At 49.3% G+C, this 14,760-nt stretch overlaps 2 long non-coding RNA genes across 2 annotated transcripts; both read right to left on the bottom strand.

The window, feature by feature from the left end:
• Positions 1-2,159: 2,159 nt before the first annotated feature.
• On the bottom strand, positions 2,160-4,964 carry LOC135808509 (uncharacterized). The gene is made up of 3 exons (XR_010552087.1): positions 4,854-4,964; positions 3,297-3,382; positions 2,160-3,136 (listed from the first exon to the last, which is right to left on the bottom strand). It is a non-coding gene; the product is annotated as an uncharacterized LOC135808509 (long non-coding RNA).
• A 993-nt stretch (positions 4,965-5,957) lies between these two features.
• LOC135808503 (uncharacterized) lies at positions 5,958-13,022 on the bottom strand. Its single transcript, XR_010552086.1, has 2 exons — positions 12,402-13,022; positions 5,958-6,061 (listed from the first exon to the last, which is right to left on the bottom strand). It is a non-coding gene; the product is annotated as an uncharacterized LOC135808503 (long non-coding RNA).
• Positions 13,023-14,760: the final 1,738 nt, after the last annotated feature.

Here is a 14,760-nt window from a genome sequence, read left to right as displayed (position 1 = left end):
CATGCCTGGACAGACCACAGAGGCCGCCGCAGCTGCACTTCAGACAGCCGTAAACCAGCTGGAAGCCTGGGGAAGTACTTGGAGGGTTACCTTTGAGCCCTCTAAGTCACAGCTGATGTCCGTGACCAGGAAGCCGGCCCCTCCAGACTTCCCCCCTGTCCAATTCCTTGGCACCCCTGTTCCTGTCAGCAGCCAGTTGAAGCTCCTTGGGGTGGTGTTCGACGAGAAGCTCAACTTCAGCGCCCACCTCCACCAGCTTTCTGTGCGCGCACATCAACGCCTCCATTTCATGCGGAAGGCAGCCCCCATCCTGGATGCTGCTGGACGCCTAACCGTCTATAAGGGCTTTGTAAGGCCCATACTTGAGTATGCCCCACTAGCCTGGCTTGGTGCTGCCCAGACCCACCTTGGGAAGTTGGACACAGCACAGCGCAAGGCCATGCAGATGATTGGACCCACCACCGTCCTCCAGAGTCTGCGGGCCAGACGGACGGTTGCAGGGCTGTCTTATCTCTACAAGGTAGTTAACTGCAAGGGCCCACCCCGTCGGACACGCATGCGCCCTCCCCCAAAACCACGGGCCGATACTGTTCGAACCCGCCGGCAGCATTATGCTCAGCGCCGGCACCGGGAACAGCTCTTAAACACCACCCCCGGCACCAGTCCCGATTACCTTCGACGTTCCTTCCCCTACTGTTTCCTTGAATTGTGGAACAGCCTCCCCGAGGACGTCTTTCCCCGTCTGGCCAATCACTCTCCACTCACAGCTTTTAAAAAAGGTGTCAACAAACACATTTCAGACCAGCCATGGTCTTGGGACGTGCTTTGAAGCCCATCATGTTGATCGTCTCACTGTTCTTTCCAGATCGCACCTCTCGGTTTGGGGATGTGCATTGAAGCACCCCATACTAACGGTCTATACTGTCCTCTCTTGGTCACCACTCTCCCTATTACCTATATTGTAATTACCATTCATGTATTGCGCTTCAGATTTTCTTCCGTTTTTTGTCTCTTGGTGCGTTACCGGCATGGCGATACTGAGACCTAATGGTCAGTGGAGTGCCTGTAGCCTCACCAGCACTGCTACTATCTGTGACTGTGGCGACCACCATTCAATGTCTCGTCCTCCCCTAACCGTACCCCAACTCTCTCTCTCTCTCAGCTCTCTTTTTATCTGTCTTTTCTTACTCTTTTTTCTTTGTCAGCTTTCCTGGTGGTTATGTGCTTTTTCAAGTAAATAAAAATAAAAAAATAAAAAAAAACTCAGCACCCCGAAGACTACAACTGGTGAAATTTTGATGTTTGCCTTAACTTCTTCTTTAACGTGTCTTGAGTGACTCTTGACAGCTGTTTCGCTACAACGAATTTTCACACCAAGGTTGAACTCAAAGGTTCAAAAGTTCACCTCGAGTGACGGGAACGCGCCCAAACAGGCTGTAAGTAACGTCAGCTGTAGCCTGCAGGCCCTGTGGCCACTGACCAGGTGACCAGGTGACCGGTGTACTCGTGAGCACGTGACCGCTTTCTCAACCGTGATCGATTGGGAATAAGGGCCGAACGCTGCACCGCAGCCTCATCGGACCAAAACCAGTCAACTCAGCGTCCAAGACCTCAGGTCAGTACTAATCTTCTAGAATGGAATACATGAATTCGGAATATTCGGATATTGGTCAAGCTGGTCACCATAACGGATGACTACGAAGCACGTACCAACCAAACATACATAGGTAGATCTATGACACTATGTACATTGTACTTCAGAAGAGTTGCTGAAAGGACTTTCACCCAGGGGTGTTGCTGTATAATAGGGCTTGAAAGTGATGACGTCAAAAACGGCCTGGGAGTAGTAAATTGACATCAGATTTTTATTTTGGATCCACTAAGGTGTGACTTTGCTATTGCCTCAGTATGTGGGTGCATAGCAACCCACTCATGTCGTATGCAGGTGCAACTTTTACTTCGCCACCAGTTGTCACCCCGCCCCCACTAGCCAAATCAGTCAGTTTCACTGGCGACATCACCTTGCTGTGAGTGAGACCGCTTGAAATGTGCTTGGATCCATACAAAAACTGGATCCAGGTGGATCCAGTTTTCGAATTTTTCAAATTGTTGCTATGCCATTGCTATGGAGTGACGTAGCACTTTCAAGCCCTATACTCAAGCTGGGTTACCATGGCTACTGTGGCTGCCATTGCCAAGGGATAAAATAATAGGAAGATCTGTATTTGGATGACGTGCACGATTGTTTGTTTGATAGAGAACTGCGCAACAAGCCTACACGTTCGAGCGGACATTGTTGGGAGTGGAAGAAGAACGTTCTTCGTTACCCACCGCACTGAGTATAATAATCATAACACAATCATATAGCGGGTAACACTAACGGGGAGCAAGTGTGGGGTAGTGGTTATACCTAGATGCACACGTGTGCTAAAAGAACTCTATATGATCATGTCAATGCTGGCAGTAACTCTCTATGATCATGCCAATGCTGGCAGTACAAGAACTCTATGATCATGTCAATGCTGGCAGTACAAGTAGGCTAAATGTCGAAGATCATCATGCATGCCGATGGGAGATCAGGGGGACAGCTATTGAATCAAGTTGAGATGTAGATAACACATGCTATGATGACTGGCTCAACACGCACTGACTGATGTCTTGTGCATAACGTACAGTAGGCTAGACGTTGGACACCTTGCAGGAAAGGCGGCGATTGCCATGAACGATGACGTCATCATAATCATCAAACTCATTCGAGCTCATCGTGCCGCCACCATGGTTAGTGTTATTGACGCGGTGAGAGGAGCCATCGGAATACGCCACGGTGGCGTAGGATCCACGCTTAGCACTGCATCCGTCCACCGCAGTGTCATACACGGGACCAGGAGCACTTGTGCAGTCCACATCAAAGCTGTCCATAGAGCTAGAGGGACTGGCAGCGACCGGAGACGCACTTTCGGTTGCCCCCCGCCTGACATCGCCCTCACCACTGAATGCCGTCACCTTGGTGAATGAGTCTGATGCTGAACTGTCCTTCGCTGATGATCCGCCTCTCTGCGCATTGCCTGTAGACTGTATTTGCTCCACGCATAACACAATATCAGAGAACGTCGGCCGACGGTGCTTATCCTCATTTCTGGAAACAACAACAAAAATACCAGCAGCCATCAAACAAATGTGTTTCACAGGCCACCGCTTCATCCTGAGATTGAGGTCGCGCCACACACAAGCATGCAGACTGTTAAATGCACTAACAAATCACCGTGCCCATCTGGTGATTGTGCCTAAGACCTTACCAGCAATCACTCATCAGTTGATAGACTGAGCGTGGGCAGTTTTCCGGTGCTGGAAGTCGATAACCGCGTCGGACCTTCTGAGCGACCTAGTGCAAGTCACCAAGCAGTGTGGACGTACGAGCAGAGGAAAGGGAGGAAAGAAATTGAAGAGCAGAAAGGTAATAATGAATAGAATTCGTTTCACCAAAAAGACTTGGTGTCTAAATGAACCTCACATGGTCTTTGTGATGCATGGTAGTAATAAAAACTTGTTGGAAATACATTCTTGAGATAAACTACTCTAATTTCAGAAATTTTCGGTGCTCAATATTTTCGGTATGAGGGCAACAGGCTAGGTTAGGTGAACAGAAATTTTCAGTACAGAGAAGCAGTTCCCTATTGGATTATATGTGTTAGTGTTTGTTCGGTGTATTGAAATGTTAGGTATGAAACAGACGCACCGAAAGTACCGAAAATAAAAGTACACCGAAAATTTGTGAAATTACAGTATACATCTGTTATGCCCACAAGTCATATAATTCATTAGTTCATGCATTATTCATTTGGCCTGGGTAGCTACTTGCGCGTCCATGTTTGCCAAAGCTACCCAGGCCCTTTATATTGCGTTGCTCTCTCTTCAGTAAGGTCTCTTCAAATAATCGCTCTCTTCAGTCGAGCTCTCTCATAATGTAGTTGTTGCGTTGCGTCTACCATAATAAATGTTTCCCCCCAGTCGTTCCCGTCGTTCGTTGCGTTGCGTTTGGGAGGATTGAGGCTCCAGAATGTTCAACACATCTGTATTCTGGTCTGGCCTGCTTCGTTCCATAGAAGGCATAGTAGAGAGGTTCATTGACTCCTTTGCTTCATACGAAACGAGTCAATGGCTCAGGCCTGGGTTAGGGTTTTGCGAAGAGCTCATAGATTGGATTTGCTGACACGAATCCAGGCTGTTTGATTCATAAATGGGCCCGAGATCATAGTACCCCAAATATGGATACACCATGTCAAACAAGAATTATGATCTAGTACCACGCATTTGCACCCGTATTTCTGGTGCTGTCTTTCTGTTGCTATTGTTGTTGTGTTGCTATGGCAATCAAGATTGCACCTTGCTCACAAGTCCGACTGAATCTTTTTTTACGCACGACACAATTTGAATTTTGAACATTTTGTTCCGTGTACGAGTAACTGTGTAACAAGTCACTGAGCGTCCCTTACACTATGGCACCACCCTCAAGGATCAAGGCGCAGATGCAGCTCCTAAAGCGGTAGGACGTGAGTAGATCAGACCCACCACCAAGTGGTCAAAGACCAAAAATATCATTCACTGCATCCATGCTTCCTTCTGATAAGACATAAGACGTTCATTAATTTGGCTTAGTACAGACAATGGCTGGGTATTCATGACTTTGCTTTGCCCGATTATGAAGTGTGTTTGGGTGAGAAATACCTCGGATACTTAGCACACAGACCTGTTTCCCATGGGAATATGTCTTATCGGAGTTCCAATGTACCAATCTAAGTCTAAGTCTACCCTTCATAAGAATGATGTAGACCGTATTCAGCTTCTTTGCTTACCTCATCATTCGGCCAGCCTGCGTAGGGCTTGCGTCCCATCGTGAATATCTCGTATAGAACAATACCATAGCTCCACACATCACTCGAGTGACTGTACTGGCGAAAATGTATAGCCTGAAAAGAGAGAGAGAGAGAGAGAGAGAGAGAGAGAGAGAGAGAGAGAGAGAGAGAGAGAGAGAGAGAGAGAGAGAGAGAGAGAGAGAGAGAGAGAGAGAGAGAGAGAGAGAGAGAGAGAGAGACGGAAAACGACGGCAGAGTCAAGCTTTGCATAATTGTGCTCGTCAAAACCAAAAACGACAGACACACAGTCAGGCAGATTGACAGAAAGACATGTCCGCGCATGCATGCGCGCACACACACACACACACACACACACATTCACACACACACACACACACACACACACACACACACACACACACACACACACACACACACACACACACTGGACCTTGGACACGCTGCCATGATCTGGCAATGCGTACCCCATGGGGGGGGGGGGGGGTGAGCAGGTTTGAAGTAGTAAGGGCGATAGTGGGATAGGTCTTGTGGTCTACTGAAACGCCGACTGCAATTGCAAACGATGCGGAAAGACCCGGCTACCTGAGTTTAAAGGGGAAGTTAAGGCAAAAATTGAAAATTAAAATTTCACCAGTTGTAGTACTCGGGGTGCTGAGTCGAATGGTCTTGGTCCGAGAAAGCTGAGACGCTCCCTTCCTACTTGAATCCCAATCGAACTCGCGCACTTTCACCGAAACTGGGTGACTGCGCCCTACGAGATGGGGATTTGTATGCAAAATGTCACTAAAAGCGCCATTTCGTTCTTATAAAAGCACGGATGACCGCGATTGGCCCATATGTTGTAGTCTTTTGGACGCTGAGTCGACTGGTTTTGGTCCGAAAAGGCTGCGATGCAGCGTTCGCCCCTAATTCCCAATCGAACATGGTTGAAGAAGCGGTCACGTGCTCCTGCGTACACCAGTCACCTGGTCACCGTGCCTGCAGGGTACAACTTACAGCCTGTTTTGACCTTTTTTGGGTGCAGTCCTGTTGTAGTGGGTAGCCGAGTAGTCGGATGGAGGCACACACAATAAGACTGTGAAGTAGGTTTCTTGGCTCAATCTGCCTGAAGTTATGGTTACAACTGCTCCGGCTCAATCTGCCAGGAGGGACTCTGAACGGAATATAACTGCTCCGGCTCAATCTGCCTGGAGGGACTCTCTTCTCTGCTATGAGCTAATTCTCTGGTAGAGCAGATAGGGCTTATATAGCATAGACAGCATATACATGGCAAGGGGAGAAAGTAGTAGTGCAAGGAGAAGACGTACAAGGAGATAACGTGAAAGGAATAGGTTGGAGGAAGAATGGACCTAAGTAGCGAGCAACCATTAGGTAACAGGAATGCAATCTAACAGTATGAAGGAAACTAATGTGAATGGCAGGCAGGGTAATTGGGCGTGAAGGTTACTAAGAGGACAGCGGTTGGAAAAGCCATTTGACTGTGTGCGAGCTAGGACATGGATTCTGGGAAGACATCTGGCAGAAGAAGAGAAGCGGAAGATATCTTAGAACTAGTAATCAAAAGAGTTAGTGATGAGGAACGGGCTATAGGAATCAATGTAATGTAGTACAGCATGAATGTGTGCAACATGTATACAGGTCATGCCGTACGGGTCTGCAGGCAGGGTTGTCTAGTAGTCCTACTTCAAAGTATTAAAGTGGTTGCTGGGAGAAGCACTTAGGAGTAACCGGCAGTGTCGCGTGCTAGCATGAATACATGTACGACGTCATACAACGTATGTAGGTTACAAGTAGGGCCAGGGATACTACACCCTCCCTTCCTATTTTTCATCACGTCCTCGTGATGTATACTTAGTATCGGTTAGGCGGCTGAATATGTAGGCGATTTCGTAGGTTGTACGGATGGGCTTGAGCAATAGGAGGAGGAGCAGCTGGTGGAGGGACAACAGCGGGATCAATGTGGACATCAGCATCATAGGATACGGGAGACGGAGGCGGTGCTCGTAGTTGAACATATGGTTTTAGTCGGTTGACGTGGACCACAATAGCAGTGCGAGAGGCGGTATCTTGTTTCCGAATACGTACTGTCACTTCATCAATCACACTTGTAATGATGTACGGACCAGTCCAGAATTTGTGGAACTTCGGTGACGAATGCGTGGGGACAACAGGGGAGTGGAGAAGCACTAGGTCGGATTTCTGAAACCTGGGTGAAGGGCGAGACGTACCATCATACTGTTTCTTCTGCAGGCGGTGGGCAGTGATTCCATGTTGACGAGCACGCGTAAAAGCATTCGTGGTAATGGTGTGTCGGGACTGAACATACTCATGATAGGAGGACGGTGGAGTATCACGGGGTCGACCATAGACCAAGTCGAGTGGGAGAACAGCTTCATGTCCGAATTGGATGAGGAACGGAGTGTAACCTGTTGATGCATGAACACTGGTGCGATAAGCTAACGCTGTATGTTGGAGGTGGAGGTCCCAGTCGCGGTGGTCGGAGATAGATGTGGCAATCATGGCTTCGAGTGTGCGGTTGAATCTTTCCACCATGCCATCACTTTGAGGGTGGTATGCAGTGGTTCGAGTTTTGGTAACATCCATCATGCGACACAGATCTTTAACCCTTTACTGTCCGTACATACAAGCATCGATCCAATGGGATCGATGGGGTAGGCATTTTGAAATTATCGTAACTTGCTCAAATCTAGGTCTTTTGGAGAGACCGAAATATGTAGGTCGAAGAGAAAAGTCTCAGCTGTCGCCTCGAACAATTCCCGAAGCGATACGAAGAGCGGTTGCTGAGTTATCGCACTCGTAATTCTGGTCCCGGGAAATGTGCGTTCAGAGCGCGACGCGCATGTCGACGGCTGGGATTTTCCCTGTTTACGTCACCTGTTGGCAAGGCTACACCGATTCAAATTCAAAAGTAGGTTCCCGGGAGTCTCTACGAAAATATTTGAGCTCGATACGAGCAACAGGGATGACATGGTTGATTGAGATCGATCTCGAGCGTGAGCTCAGCGCTTTTGCGCGTTCCCTGGCTTGCAGCGCTGGACCAGTGCATCCTGTGGCGCCGAGTGTGGGCTCAATGCGTTCGTCTCGTCAAGACCTTTCCAGGATGCCCAAGATCGTGGAAATCGTCAAATTCAAACCAAAGTTATGTCTAATTTTAGTTTCAGATTTTGTGGTTGCGTGGGCTTGTATACATTTTAATCGGACAGTAAAGGGTTAAACAGATTGCTCTCGAATTGTGGACCTTGATCGGAATGCAGGGCAGCAGGGGCACCGTAGCGACATATCCAACCGTCAAAGAGTAATCGAGCAACGGTGGATGCAAGCATGTTTGGCATAGGAAAAATTTCCACCCACTTGGAAAAGTAATCCATGATAACTAAGACATACCGGTTGCCACGATCCGTAATTGGAAGCGGACCCATGATGTCTATAGCGATGCGCTGGTTGGGATAGGATGACGGCTGAGAGTGCATGGGCGCTTTGGGCTTGCGGTGGGGACCTTTCCGTTTTTGACAGTCTGGGCAGGCACGAATCCAGCGCTCAATATCGGATGTCATATGAGGCCAATAGAAACGGTGACGAGCTCTGTCCACAGTGCGACTGATACCTAAATGGTCTGAGCCCACGGCGTTGTGGAGGGCTTCCATGACTGTTAAGCGTTGTGAGGCGGGGACGAGTAGTTGGACATTGGACGTGGCTCCATCACTGGACTCATACCGTCTGTAGAGTAGATCATTGATGATGAGTAGACGACCAAATTGTGACCATAGATGATGTAAGTCAGGACTAGCTGTAGCGAGTTCGGGGGATCCTTTGGCGGGACGTTCCTTTGCAGTTACCCAGGTAATGACTTTGGCGATGGTGGGATCAGCTCGTTGATCATCACGTAATACAGAGTTGTTGTTGTTGTTAGGCAGCCAGGATTGGGACTGTACTGTAGTCGACATCGGCGGAGAGACAACTGTGGGTGCTCCTGTTGACAGAGAGACACCGCATGTACGCACAGCAGCAGGCGGCGGGACACACATGCACTTACGAGACGAGGACAACACACATGCACATATCCTGGACAAGCCATCAGCATTTGTGTGCTGCGAACCAGGTCGGTGCTGGACGTCATAGTCGAAAGCCGAGAGACGTTCAACCCAACGGGCGACGATGCCATCAGGGTTCTTGAAGGATGACAACCACAGCAAGGCTTTATGGTCGGTTCGAAGCAGGAACTTGGCACCAAGTAGGTAGTGACGGAAGTAGTGTGTAAACTCAACCACTGCGAGTAACTCACGTTTAGTAGTAGTGTAGTTACGCTGACCTGACGATAATGTCTTGCTGGCATAGGCAATGGGGTGTTCTGCACCATCAGGGTCGATTTGCGAAAGGACACCGCCAATGGCATGATCACTAGCGTCTGTATCCAGAATGAAGGGCTTACTGGCATCAGGATAGACAAGGACGGGTGCTGAGATGAGGTGTTGGCGGAGTTGATCGAAGGCAGTCTGTGCCGCGGGTGGCCAGGAGAACGTTGAGTGTTTCTTTGTCAGCGCATGCAGAGGCGTCGCAATTTTAGCGAAGTCTTGGATGAATCTCCTGTAGTAGGATGCAAAACCGAGGAACTGGCGTACCCCGGTGATGGAGGTAGGTTGCTTCCAGGTAGCGACAGCATTGATTTTGGCGAGATCAGGTCGAACACCATCAGCCGAGAACACATGGCCAAGATATCCAACAGATGATTTGACTAGAGAGCATTTAGACGGCTTGGCCTTGAGGTGGGCATCACGGAGACGGTTGAGAACCAAGCGTAATCGCTCGAGGTGTTCCTCGAACGTCCTGGAGAAAACTATGATATCATCCAAATATACAAGGCAAATAGACGGGACAAGATCACCGAGAACAGTATTCATCAGGCGCTGGAAAGTAGCAGGCGCATTGCAAAGACCAAAGGGCATGCATGTCCACTCGTAAAAGCCAAAGGGCGTTACAAAGGCAGACTTACGCCGTGCAGACTTATCCATACCAACCTGCCAATAACCTGACGCAAGATCAATGGTTGTGAAGTAACGAGCGCCGGTCATGGCATCAATGGCATCGTCGATCCGCGGCATAGGAAACGCATCTTTCACTGTAACATTGTTTAGCTTACGGTAGTCAACACATAGGCGGATGGATTTGTCCGCCTTTCGAACAACTACAATTGGTGCAGACCACGGACTGGTAGACGGACGAATAATGTCATGGTCGCGCAGCTTATCAATGTGTTCACGAACCTCTTGTTGCTGGTGGATGGGAAGGCGCCGCGGGGCTAGTCGGACAGGAGCTGATCCGGCAGTATCGATGGTGTGTGTGTAAACATCAGTATGGCCAGTGTCGAATGGGCCGTTGGAAACGCAGTCAGCATACTCACTCAGCAGGTTTTTAACGGAACTGCACTCAGTGTTATCCAGGTGGCTGAGGTCGAACAGTGGAGTTGGCGGAGTTGGTTGATCGTCGGCAAGGGTAGTAGCGGCGCAGGTCTGAGGGGAATCCAGGTCGTCGACAGGCACACATGGCGTAACGGAGCCAATGCGCAGACCCAGAGGAAGAGTGATCGGCTCGCTGGAGAAGTTGAAAACAGGGTAAGCGATAGTAGCAGGAGATCCGTCAGACACGGCCGGCAGCTGGATGGCAGCATCCTGACATAGGAGATCATATCGTTCAGGCAACTTACCCGATGCCTCTAAGAGAAAGGCCCCCGGACCTGGAGAGAATTGGAGCTTGCCAGGCAGGAGTACCTGGCTGAGCGGTGGTATAGCGACGAGCTGGGCGAGTTGGACATGACATACTCGAGTTCCTCCTGCATTTACATCGTAGGGCTCAGCAGGAGGTGGAGAGATGGAGGGAAACTGGAGAGAATTATCAGCGGGATTGAGGATGCAGCCATGCGTTCGAAGAAAATCAATCCCCAGCAAAACATCAGGCTGAACATCCCCCACGAGAACATTATGAGGCAGGTGACGACCATCAATATCGAATGACAAACATGTAGATCCATGCACACAGACAGATGACCCATCAACCGTAACAAGATCCGGTAAAGTGTCTTTTTGCAAAGGTGTATGCGTAGGTATACGTGACCAAGCATTCGTACTGACTAAGGTAACCGCAGATCCGGTATCTAGGAGGGCATTAAATGGAATGGACTGAATGGTGATCGGGACTGTGAAGGGACGGCGTGCTGAGGAGCGTGAAAGGAATGTAGTAACTCGGGATTTGAGAACATTAAATGGCGGTGTCAGGTACAGGAGATAGATAACCGCAAGAATCAGGACCAACACACATCCCAACATAGCTAGACGGCGGACAACATCCAAAGCAGGGGAAAGCCCAAGTAGAACGAGAAAGAGGATGAGCAGATAAGCTCCTAAAGGTAAACTAACCGGATGGTGAGTCCATAGCAAAGTATTCACAGCCGACGGACTCAGCACCGCTGTGAACGCTGGTTTCCCTGCCATTGCCACATTGGCGCGGTTGGCGGCACTCAGAGGCAAAGTGGCCCATGCGTCCACAATTGTAACAGTTGCCTCGTTTCCTCGGAGTACCGTGTTGAGATGTGCGCCGTGGTTGATCCGGTGTGGCGGCGTCCGCTCGTTCCAGGCGGGCCAGTCGGGCGCCGATGTCCTCGAGCGCTTTGGCGATATGATCCATCTGTTTAGCGTCCGACAGGCCACAGACGGGAAGCGGGGTAGACTCCGGTGCTTCGGCATGCATTATGGCCTGTTGGTGTAGTGCTCCCTGAAGTGCGGCATCCAAAGTAGCAGGGTGCAGTTCCTTTACCCGGATGCGGGTTGCCCGGGAGTCTAGGCCGTCTAAAAACTGATCCCGGGCGAGCAGGTCCCTATCGGCCCCAGCCATGTTCGGGTATGCGCGACTGGTGGTCGACCTTACTTCCTCGCAGAAGGCACTCAATGTTTGGCCCTTTCCTTGGCGGCTGGCTTTCAGCGCTGCGCGGTGCAGCTCCGCGCGCTGTGCAGGGGCAAACCGGTCGGCGAGAGCTTGGGCGAGCGGAGCAATTTGGCCCGCACGAACCGCCTGCGGTAGACTTTGGTAATATAATTGTGCGTCGCCCGTAAGCGACAGGCCTAGAAACTGGCTCTGCTCCGCCGGTGTCCACTGGTTGACCGCGGAAACCTGCTGGAACTGGGCATACCAGGCTGCCCAGTTATCTTCCAGGCGACCTGCATACTTCGCCGGTGTGGCCCAATTATGCACGTGGCGTGCGGGAACGGGTGCTGGAGCGGCGGCGGCGGCAGGTGCAGCGGCGGGTTGAGCCATAGTCGGAGCAGGATGAATAAGTGGAAAAGTGAACTATCGATGGGTTCAAATCTAAATAAACTGTTACTTTAAACCACCGCTGCCACCAGTGTAGTGGGTAGCCGAGTAGTCGGATGGAGGCACACACAATAAGACTGTGAAGTAGGTTTCTTGGCTCAATCTGCCTGAAGTTATGGTTACAACTGCTCCGGCTCAATCTGCCAGGAGGGACTCTGAACGGAATATAACTGCTCCGGCTCAATCTGCCTGGAGGGACTCTCTTCTCTGCTATGAGCTAATTCTCTGGTAGAGCAGATAGGGCTTATATAGCATAGACAGCATATACATGGCAAGGGGAGAAAGTAGTAGTGCAAGGAGAAGACGTACAAGGAGATAACGTGAAAGGAATAGGTTGGAGGAAGAATGGACCTAAGTAGCGAGCAACCATTAGGTAACAGGAATGCAATCTAACAGTATGAAGGAAACTAATGTGAATGGCAGGCAGGGTAATTGGGCGTGAAGGTTACTAAGAGGACAGCGGTTGGAAAAGCCATTTGACTGTGTGCGAGCTAGGACATGGATTCTGGGAAGACATCTGGCAGAAGAAGAGAAGCGGAAGATATCTTAGAACTAGTAATCAAAAGAGTTAGTGATGAGGAACGGGCTATAGGAATCAATGTAATGTAGTACAGCATGAATGTGTGCAACATGTATACAGGTCATGCCGTACGGGTCTGCAGGCAGGGTTGTCTAGTAGTCCTACTTCAAAGTATTAAAGTGGTTGCTGGGAGAAGCACTTAGGAGTAACCGGCAGTGTCGCGTGCTAGCATGAATACATGTACGACGTCATACAACGTATGTAGGTTACAAGTAGGGCCAGGGATACTACACTGTCACTCGAGTTGAACCTTGGTGTGAAAGTTGTCGCCCGCTGGCGTGGTGACCAGGTGATTTTGGCACCCAGGAGCACGTGACCGCTTCTTCAACCATGTTCGATTGGGAATAAAGGAGGAACGCTGCATCGCAGCCTTTTCGGACCAAAACCAGTCGACTCAGCGTCCAAAAGACTACAACATATGGGCCAATCGCGGTCATCCGTGCTTTTATAAGAACGAAATGGCGCTTTTAGTGACATTTTGCATACAAATCCCCATCTCGTAGGTCGCAGTCACCCAGTTTCGGTGGAAGTGCGCGAGTTCGATTGGGATTCAAGTAGGAAGGGAGCGTCTCAGCTTTCTCGGACCAAGACCATTCGACTCAGCACCCCGAAGACTACAACTGGTGAAATTTTAATTTTTAATTTTTGCCTTAACTTCCCCTTTAAGCATGCATGTGTACCATACGCCTGTAGGGAGTAGTTCAAGTTGCTTGCCATCCCTCTGCTCTCCCTCCCCGTGCAGTTCAGTAAACCGCACGTAGTATCACAGATACATCGTATTCTCTCTCTCCCCCCGTTTACCCGCAGTTATTAGTATCCTATTCTCTTACTATGTGCTTCCATAGCTTTTACTATGTTCTTCCATAGCCACTTCTAGGCTAAGCCTTCGCCGTCATTTTATTGGGTCGTCATCCCGTTTGAATGTGCGAAGTGAAATAAAAAACCAACCAACCAACCAGCAGCCCATCAACATCTAGCATGCTTATTACTACATGTACTCACTGTAATAAAAAATAAAAAGAACAAATCGAGTCGACGGGTTCGCGTACCGGGCAGGTCAAGAACAAGGAGTCGTACAACTCCCTGGTCAAGAACCACCTTTCCGCTTCCGTGGAACGCCACCACCCCAGGCGTCAGATGCGGCTCCTAAACGGTGGGGGAGGATTGATCAGATCCACCAACTAGAGGCCAAAGGCCTAAATCCCATTTGCCACATCCATGTTTTACTCATGCCAGGCCACGAGTTCCCAATTAACTGTGGGTCGCAGCACGGTTGGAAAAATCCTTCCGCTTCCAAGCAGGACTTGAACCTGGTACCTCTCGTTTCTCAATCATGGTCTTAGACCAACCCACTGTGCCTGCCTGCCACTCACTGTAATAACATACCCGTAATTGCTAAGCAATTCATTCTGAGCTCTGCTCAGGAAAACTAACAAATTTTAAACATGAAACTCGGATGTCGAGCTAATATAGGTATCCTTTCTAGATTTGAAACAGCTGGCTTTCAAATTGACTAGTTGTACAATTTGATAGGCTGAAGTTTTCCTTGAAAACACAAGTCATGTATGGGAGTTCAGATCTAAATGACAATTGTTTAAATGACAATTGTTTACAATAGTAGCTCTCACTTACTGCTCCAAAACGTTAATGTCTCGCCTGGCTAATTTGTTATCTCTTTTCACTTCTCACGATCAAGCCTCTTCATAATTGTTGGTTTTTACACAAGAGGTGCACAAAGGAAAGTAGGCCTCTTTTGTTGTAACTCAGAGTTTCATGGTAACGACCAATCATCATACAACAGTGAAGGAGATTGGAATCAACGCAGCCGGGTATTTGAAGCCAAGCTGAGGAGACAGGAGCCAAGCGATGACCCCCGGGCAGACACTATGACTGCTTTTGTAGTGTTGACAATCAACACCTCAC

Source organism: Sycon ciliatum, chromosome 2 (genome assembly GCF_964019385.1).
Source record: "Sycon ciliatum chromosome 2, ocSycCili1.1, whole genome shotgun sequence".
In the NCBI taxonomy this organism is placed as follows: Eukaryota; Metazoa; Porifera; class Calcarea; order Leucosolenida; family Sycettidae; genus Sycon; species Sycon ciliatum.
This window is presented reverse-complemented; position numbering and strand designations above follow the sequence as displayed.